At 46.7% G+C, this 9738-nt stretch overlaps 1 long non-coding RNA gene across 1 annotated transcript in view; it reads left to right on the top strand.

Annotated features, from left to right (window-relative positions):
- The first annotated feature begins 986 nt into the window (after positions 1-986).
- The window catches only part of LOC141095297 (uncharacterized), a 45314-nt gene continuing 36562 nt past the window's right edge, over positions 987-9738 (top strand). The window contains exons 1-5 of the long non-coding RNA XR_012233352.1: positions 987-1055; positions 1820-1894; positions 6298-6415; positions 7407-8000; positions 8090-8159. This is a non-coding gene — a long non-coding RNA (uncharacterized lncRNA). The remainder of the gene's footprint in view (positions 1056-1819; positions 1895-6297; positions 6416-7406; positions 8001-8089; positions 8160-9738) is intronic.

Genomic DNA, 9738 nt, shown 5'->3' with positions numbered 1-9738 from the left:
TGGGTATGACACTGGCTTACTCTTAGGTCAGACTCCCCCACTGGGTGTAACGGCTCACTCTACGAGAGCCATAGCCACGTCCTGGGCTGAAAGGGCAGATGCTTTTGTTTAACAGATTTGTAAGGCAGCAGTATGGTCCTCACCATCCACTTTCTTCCAACACTACAGGCTAGACCTAGGGCCCTCAAATCTGGCCTTTGGGAGAAAAGTGTCTGCTGTTGTCCCACCCTAGGAGTCTATTCTATCTTTCCTCTCATGTCTGCGGTGCTGTCATGGGGAAGGGGAAAAAATGATGATCGCTTAGGGTGGTGTCACATTAGTGCTTCAGGGCGCAGCGACGGCCGCTGCTGAGCCGTGCCTCCTCGGTAGCTCCGCCTACCGGCACATGATTCTGCATGCGTCCCCTATCTTTATCACTGGGGACGCAGGCTGTGCGCAGTATGCGTTTGGCGGTGCATGTGTCCTTTTGACGGTGCGTCGAGCGCAACCAAATTGCAACCGGTTGTGTTTGGCGCTGGTGGGTGAACCATCAAAAGGACGCATGCGCCGTCAAACGCATACAGCGCACGGCCTGTGTCCCCAGTGATAAAGATAGGGGACGCATGCAGCGTCATGTGCTGGTAGGTGGAGCTACCACAGGGGGCGGAGCTTAGCAGCAGCTGTGCGCAGGCCATCGCTGCGCCCTGAAACGCTAATGTGAAACCACCCTTACAGGTAATTTGATTTTCCAGAGCCATGACAGCACTGCATTGTTCCTGCCCTATCTTGGTGATGTTTGTGTGGTACAACTTTAAATTTTCTGGTGCATCTGGATATGTAAATTTGTGAAGAGAGATAATATATATAGATAGATAGATAGATAGATAAAGGAAAGAAGGTGGATATTAGTGACATTGTTATATAACATGTATGTAAACTAATAAGGCAGTTACCTTTGCATACTCTGAAACAAACTGAGAGAGGTGCCGCCCCTTATGTCTCTGCTACAGGTTTCCAGGGGCGGATACCATCTCATGTCTGCGGTGCTGTCATGGCTCTGGAAAATCAAATTACCGGTAAGTAATTATTTTTCTTTTAGGGTTACCTGGCTACATTAAGGGAGATATTCCTATACGCTGGCCTCTATACGCACACTGGCTGTTTCTATTTTCTTCTATTTAGGTCTGTCATACATACTGCTCAAAAAAAAAATAAAGGGAACCCTATAACGTAGGATGTGGTATTTTAGTGTTCCCTTTATTTTTTGAGCAGTGTATATCAAAGCTGTGCAAGTTGTAGCCCACAGACAGTGATCGACAGAGACCAGAATCAAAGGAATGGGAGCTACAGTGGGGGCCAGTATACAGTGTAGAGCTAATTCAGGGGTCATTATACAGCGGATGAGCTAATGCGAGGCCAGTGTACAGCATAAGAGATAATGCAGGGGTCATTACAGTATGGGAGCTAATGCAGGGCCAGTATACAGCGTGATAGTTATTTTGGGGGCCATTACACAGCAGATGAGCTAATGCGGGGGTCATTATACGTACAGTTTAAAGGCTACTGTGGGGGCCATCATACAGTATGGGGGCCTATATACAGTGTGGGAATTGCTGTGAGGGCACAAGAGACATTCTGCTATGTAAAGGGCACAATGGTGGCATTATTATGTGGGGCAGCATGAGGATCCCTGCTTTTGTACCACACAGCTGGTTCTATGGTAGGGACACAAGGCAGCAGCGGCTCAGTATTGGGTTGAGTAGTTTGTGTACGTTATGAGATAGATGGGTACTGGGCTGGAAATGTGAGAAGTCAAATGTCTTTGTTGTAATCTCTGCAGACGAGTCCTGGCTGGAGAAGTCGTCGTGTTGGTCTGAGTAAGATGTAAAAGTGAACGATTATCAGAACATGACCTGTAAGTTATCATCTGTAACTGTGTAGTAAACTCTTGTACATTCTGCAGGACTGTCATCTACCACTATGAGGTCACCATATGGTGGTAATATCAGTATTGTTTCTTGTATAGAGATTTTTTTTATTTTTTCAGTTACAGCACGGTCATCTGCTGAGGTTCTCCTATACTCCCAACTAGAGTGTGCCACCTGAGTTGTAATCAGGGTTACCGGTTTGGGGCTAACTCAGATTTTTTTTGCCCCCCCGAGATGAACCCCTAGCTACGCCTCTGCTTTTAGGATTGCTAATTCCTATAGGTAGGACTAAAGTTCATGTCCTTTCTCCATGAAAAGATAATTTGTATAAGAAATATCTGTAGATTTCTGTATGAGATGTTTTGTTATATCTCAAGTATGGAAAAGGAAAAGCGATGGGAGAATGAATGGGGGATGAAAACGCCACAGATTGAGAATATAATTGTGAAAGTGGTGAGATGAAGGAGCGGACAGATCCTTGGTGCAACCAGTTGCCAAAGAGGTAAGGAGCCCACTACCACCTCCAAAGCAACTAGCAACTTCCATCATAGACAAAGCTACTGGACCACAAAGGGCCCATATATTCTTGCATAGGGGCCTGCTTCTGTATGTGTCCACCATTGGTGAGATGATATACCCAAGGTGGTCACATGTGGATTATGGGACCCTTGTATGAGGATCATGATGTTTACTTCTGATTAAAAACCAGGCGTTCAGTGACCCAGTTCTGGCCTCCTAGCACTGACCCCATCCGTCCTCATAAAAGCGATCAAATCATTGATTCTACATACCTGGATTCACCGTTGCTGATCATACAGACTGGCATGGAGGCTGTGCTGCACACACATATAGGTCAGTAGGGCGCCATGGAAGAGGCAATTGTGTATTCTATGGGCACTGGGTCTGGCACAGTTTTCACTTGATACAGCTAGTGTGGTGACATATAATATAGCCACTAGGTGGCAGCCTTCATGCTGTTTTTTAAATCTTGTACTGTTAAGCAGCTTGCCATCAATGATCGTCATGTAGGGTCCCTCGCACATACCAAAGCAGTAATTTTTTTTTTCTTTGTTTTTTTTGCGGCGACTGCTGCAAAACTGCAAAAAATGCTGCATTTTGCAGTAGTTTTGCGACATGACGATTTTTTAACATGGCAATCTATAGCTGCTGCTAAGAAATGTGCACACTTCCAAACCTAACTATTCTAAAGAAGCCTCCCCCTTAAGGCTGGTTTCACATTTACGCTTCAGGGCGCATCGACGGCCTGCGCACGGCTGCCGCTAAGCCACGCCCCCTGCCATGCCTCCGCTGGTAGCTCCGCCTATCGGCGTATGACGCTGCATGCGTCCTGCGTCCCCTATCTTTATCACTGGGGACGCAGGCCGTGCGCAGTATGCGTTTGGCGGCGCATGCGTCCTTTTGACAGTGCGCCGAGCGCAAATTGTAAGAGATTGCGTTTGGCGCTGGTCGGCGCACCGTCAAAAGGACGCATGCGCCACCATACGCATACTGCGCACGGCCTGCGTCCCCAGTGATAAAGATAGGGGGCGCGGGGATTAGCGGCGGCCGTGCGCAGGCCGTCGCTGCGCCCTGAAATGTAAATGTGAAATCGGCCTAACCCATTCACTCCTTTTGTTATGTATTATTCTGTAATGTCTTTATTGTCTGTACTGTACAAGTCCCCTCTAAAATGTAAAGTGCTGCGGAATATGTTGGCACTATAAAAATAAAATTATTATAAGTCTATGGAGTGGGCTCAGGAGCTGAGCCTGCACCCAACCAGAGAGATGCCATCTGTTATACAGCTGGCATCTGCCTGTAATAGCAGTGATCAGAGGGGCTCTGATCACTGCTATTATCCCCTTTAAATTCTACTGTCCAAATGAATATAAAGGAACCTGTCAGCAGGATTGTGCACAGTAACTTAAATGTGGTGCTCTGAATAGATATTCATAATGAAGACACGGTTTTGGGTTTAGTGTTATTGCATGTTTCCATTTTGGCATGGTGTCCTTGTGTATGTGGCAAAAAAGAGTGCTGCAGCACTTCCTTCCTACGTGGGCACATAGCCTTAGAGTCAGAGAGAGGATCCCGAGTGGGATGGATTGAAGGAAGTGCTGCAGCAGACCTCAGTGATCTGGGTCTGCTGGCACAGGAAAGAGATATTCAGAAAGCCTAATTCTCCATAAGAAAGATTGATTTGTACGGAACGTGAGGAGAAGAAGAGAACTAAGTATTAGGGTTAGAGCAGAGCCCTTCCTCAAGTTCTAAGCGCATGGCCGGGGTCTGGTCCCCGAGGTTGTATGGATACTAATGGTCCTGCAGCAGACACCGGAGGAATAGAAGTTGTCACCACTTTATTCCCACACAAGACTTGGGGGCACAACAGCAACGCGAGTGAGCCGGGACTTGGTAGCAAGGAGTCCCCGAAGCAGGCTACAGCTATCTGCCGTACAAGTAGAGTTCTAAGAACATCTGAAAGGAGGAACTGCAGTGTAACTCGGTACTGAGAGTACTTCAAATAGGCGCTAGAAGGGAGACGTTCAGAAAAGGCACATATGTTGGCGGAGTGTTGGAACGGAGTACTTCATCTTGCCTGGAGGTTGGCTGAGCCCCTGACCTGGAGGACACGGCACGGATGCGGGCACCTGTATGCACAACAGACTGTGAGTAAAGCTTTGGAACTACATGCCCTGGTGTCGTCTGCTTATTCCTGCGCCAACCCACTCACCACTGCTACATCTGTGCTGAGCACTGCACCATTATGCTCTCATCACCAGCTCTCCATCTACACTGCTCTGGGACTACAGCCCTGCCTGTGGAGGGCTACACCATCATTGATACACCACACCATCTGTCCCAGAGGATCTGTCTGCAGCGTTGGCTTAACATCTTCATTGCCGAACACCACAGGTGGCGTCATGAATCATTATAAACTTTAATCATCTTCCACACGCTCAACATTCCCCTTTTACAATGGACGCCCAGGGCCACGGACCGGGTCACCGCTGCCGTGACACTTCCCATTGAGATCAATGGGCCCGGCTCCGAGTTCCCCACGGCCCTCTGGCGGGCGACCCATAACATCTTAAACATTAATCCCCTTCAGAATCCAGTCTGTAAGATGATATGCTCTTGTCCCAACTGTTTCTCCATTGTTCTAAGGCTGGTTTCACACTTGCGTTTTGCGCTGTTATTTAGCGCTAAAAAACGCATGCGTTTTTTCCCTATATTTTGCATGGGATGCGCTTATGTGCGCATACCCATGCGTTTGTATGCGTTTTTGTGTGCATGTGTTTTTTGTAGTGTGCACTTGGGCGCACAAAATGCATCTTGTTTCATTGTTTGTGCGTCCGACTTGCCCCCCCCCCCCCAAAAGCGTATGCAATGTTTTTTTTTTTTTTTTTTTTTCAGCAAGACACCCATTGTAATTCTATTGGTGTGCGCATGTATGCATTTTTTTTTTTGTTGTACATTGGTTAGGTTTAGGGTTTGTTGGGTTAGGGTTGAGTTAGGGTTAGTTAGGAGTTAGGGGTTTTTTTTTATTAATGTGAAAAATATATGTGCAGACATTCAGGGTATCTTTCCACACAATGGTGCCGGATATCTATTTTCTCAATTATTGAAGAATTGTGCTACAACATCAACAAAGCAGTTCGCACACCCCGGACGTCACCATTATCTTTATGACCAGAGCGTGCACACTGCTGTGTTGACGTTGTACTACATTAGGTCAGTAAAGGCAGAGTCAGCGCGTGCGCATACCGTGATCATGCACCATTTTATTGAAGATGCTGTATATGCGAATTCGCAGACGGTTTTATCATAAAAATGGTGCTAAATAGCGCGGTATGCGCACACTGACTCCGACCCCATTTTATTGAAGAATTCTGTTACGACGTCAACATAGCAGTGTGCACACACCGGCCACTTTGCCTATAGCTAGCGCAAGCACAGTACATGACTTCAATAAAATGGTGTCATAGATCGCAGTAGGCGCTGACATTAACTGACTTGAGCCATTTTATTGAACTGTAACACTCAACCTCCAAAGTCTGAGAGTGGTGAAAAAAAAAAAAAATTAAAAGGGAGGAAAACGGGCATAAGACCCTGCATCAACCAACATAAAGAAATGCCACACACTGGAGGGGGGGGGGGGGGGGGGTTGTTTTATCAGTCTTTTACGGGGAATTTATTGAATAAATACATTTATGTATCAGCTATTGTTGCAATATAATGTAAACTTCCAAAAAAAAAGTTTACAACCTTATTTGTTCCATATTAATGCCTTACAAACGCCAGCAAGTACATTCTGAGGCGGAATCTCGGGCAAAAAAATGCAAGAAGTTCTAAAGTTTCATAGGTTACAGAACTGCACCTTCAATTGCAGCGTGAAGCCAATACCGTCAGAAAGAGATGTCAGTCAAGATCCCACCCAAAAGAGCATCAATGCATGCGCAAAGCTGATGCTGAAAGGCATGGGTCTGCACTACAGAGTATGACGCAAGGTGAGCTTCTTGTGAGGCACCTGGAGAGTTAAATGTACTGACTGCAGTTTTGAAGTATTTGAGGGGTGCGGTTTTTAAAATGGTATTACTTTTGGGAATTTCTCATATAGGCCCCTAAAAGTCCATTTAAATCTGAATAGATCACTAAAGAAACAGGTTCTGTACATTTCTTTAACCACTTTCCGACATTGGGCATTCACTTACGCCGATGTCTGACTCCCTCCCTTTGATGTGAGCTCACATCTTTGCCATAATATGGCAGCTGTTTTGAGGATCAGTTAAATAAATTAGCAGGTCATCAGCAAATGCAGAACACTTGTACTCTGAACCTGCTATTTTGATTCCCTGTATTTCAGGATTAGCACGTATGGACTCCATAAGATGCTCCGTTATCAGGCTATACAACATTAATGAAAGGGGGCAACCTTGTTGAGTACCATTCTTTATAGTAAAGGGGGCCGAAAGGGAGCTGTTAATTTTTAGCTGGGCTGAGGGGGACTGGTAAAGGGTTAAGATTTTTTTTTTAAGTAAATACAGGACCCAAACCGATGTGGCTCAGGGTTTGAGAGGAGACCATGAGATCCTATGTAAAGCGTTCTCTAATACTTGCATCAATCGGCTTCAGGCACCTAAACCATGAGTGTCTGGGAACTGCGTCAGTTGATTACTGCCAATGAGGCATGGCTGCGACGACCAGAAAACCGAGGTAAGTGAAATATTTGGGGGAGATAGACATTGTTCACATCATATAGAGCTATCTCTGGGATATGCTTGGCCACATTTAGGACACAGTGTAGGTTTACAAAGTCCAAAATAAAGGCAACCCTTTCTAGGGTTGCCCTCTCCCTAAATGCCGCAGAAGGGCCCATCGCTATAGACCAAAAGTGTTTGATAAAATTGGGATTAGTTCTGATATATCCTCCCTTTCTTCTTCTTTTTTTTTTTTTTTTTTTTTTTTTTTTTTTTTTTTTTTTTTTTTTTTCTTTTAAAGATCAGGCCATAATTATCCAAAGATGGAGGAGGTCTCATCAAAGATCAGGAAAGACCTTCTACCGGCAATGGACGTCAGAGTGCCAACAATGCTGTCACTGAGAAGAGGGAGATGTGCCAGAGATCCTCCATGGCGTAGGGGACAAGAAGAGAGCAGAGAAAAAAAGCCACTCCTCTAAAACCAGCCCCTACAGTGCCCTCCAGAATAGCAGGAGAGAGCAGCAGGGATGGCAGCCGTCCGCTCCAACTCATTCAACTGCAGGAAGTAGGTATGATGACACCACCACTGCCACAGGCGATTCCACCTGCACAAAGTCTACCTGTGTGAGTGGGGTGGATTACTTGGTTTGACAGAAGAAACCTGCGACTCTCCCAACAAAGGCGGTAAGCCCACAGGAGGAGGTCCAGTCATGTGTAATCTGTATGACTGAAAGATTGGAGAACAGGTCACAGTCCTTCCATGCAATCACATCTTTCATAAGGGCTGTGTTTGTAGATGGCTCCACTCCAGCTCTATGCCGTCACCAGTACTTACAATAAAGCACCAACGTGATGGTGTGGACAGTGGAAAAGATCATTCTGAATTCCAGATCAGGTAAGGGAGCTGTGCATATATTAAAACCACATTTAATATAATAAGACTGTAAAGTGTTTTAACTTCCCGCTGTTCTGGTTTCTCTTTAGTTTACCATCAGCTTTGGTCAACATGTACCATGAAAGGTTATAATAAACATACTCCCAAAAACACCAGATGGTAAGTGATTTAATATGAATATTACACGCAACATAGAATTCATTATTTTCCCCTTTTTTTTTTTTTGTGGAAGAAAGGTCTAAGTCTGGAGAACACTTAGGACTTGGATCAGAGTGGCTTGTATCATGTACTGTCTTTCGGATTATAAGATGCTCCGGATTATAAGATGCACCCCAAATTTTGAGAAAAATAAACATCATTTTTTTTCTTAACATAAAATAGTGGTGCTTCCTATAATCAATGTGCCTTGTTGCTTACCGGGGATGGTGGCTGCAGTGAAGTGGGGTCACAGGGTCGCTGCCGGAGGAGGCAAGAGTGGAGCGTTGCCGCAGGCTGGGATGAGGGAGTGTTCAGGTGTGCAGCACATCGCTGAGGGTGGTGTCCACTGCTGCGTTGGGCTCTGACATTTTGTGAAAGGCCAGAGCCCCCACAGTTCCATGTCTTCCTCTGCGGTGGACTGAGAAAAATGGCTGCTGGGGGTGGCACATGTGCAGATGGAGGTCTCTGCATCAAGATTTGCACATGTGCCGCCCGGCAGCAATTTTCGAGGAGTCCACCGCTCTGGCCTTTCACAATGTTGGCAGAGCCCCCACAGCACCAGACACCACCTGCAGCGGCATGCCGCACATCCAAACACCCCCTGCGGCCTGCAGCAACACTCCACTCTTTCCTCCTCCAGCCGGGACCCTGCTCCACTGTAAGGGGCTGACATTGCTATGGACAGCAGAGACACTACCCCTTAAAGAGACAGCACCCCCTTGGCTGATGCGATGGTACATTCGATTCTACCCTTCAAAAGACTGCTTTGGTTTGCTAATCCAGCTATGGAGAGGGGAGGGGCTGGTTCCCAGTGAGTGTTTGGAGCTGGGAGTCTGCAGGAGACTGACGTGAGGAGAAAAAACGTGCAGCTTAGAACTGACTGAACCTGTGGGATTGTGTATACCCTTCTGGTGATAGCGAAGGTGGTTTACTGCGAGGAGCCATGAAGATCTACAAGGAAGGAATTCAGAAGAGGGAGTTCACCATTTCTAGGAACAGGTTCGGAATCATCACATGAGGACAAGACCACGGTGTGCACAGAGCTTCCATGGAGGACATCGCATCATCTTGCAGAGAACTGCAGCGCCCCCCCCCCCCAGGAAGGAACTGAGACATCAACTTTACAGTGATTGTTAACCCTGTGTGCGCACAAGTTTAGGTCTTAGGATATGCTGCAATAGACAGAGCACAGTAGCCGTGCGGCCGAAGTAGCAGTGGCCAGTCATTCCGTCAAATCCTGGCAGAAGCAGTGGCCCGACACAAGGAAGACAGTTACGCGTCTGTGATGCGTGACCAGGGTGCCAATACCAGAGGAGATCCAAATCATCGGGAGGCGCTGGTCCAGGTAGTGTACGACTTGCAGCAGTCTCTTGTCAGTATGCAAGACAAATTTAACCTGGATGGAGCAAAGAATGGGAGAACAACAATCTCTCAACGCACTCATATAACCACCCTTCGGCCCGACTTTTAAGGGGTCAGTGGGTGCAAGCTCCCCCTCGCCAGGCATCAGAGGCACGAAAACAGGCTCGGGGTGCCCCTT

This window comes from Dendrobates tinctorius, unplaced genomic scaffold (genome assembly GCF_039654945.1).
Source record: "Dendrobates tinctorius isolate UK_male_01 unplaced genomic scaffold, ASM3965494v1 ptg000069l, whole genome shotgun sequence".
NCBI lineage: Eukaryota > Metazoa > Chordata > Amphibia > Anura > Dendrobatidae > Dendrobates > Dendrobates tinctorius.
This window is presented reverse-complemented; position numbering and strand designations above follow the sequence as displayed.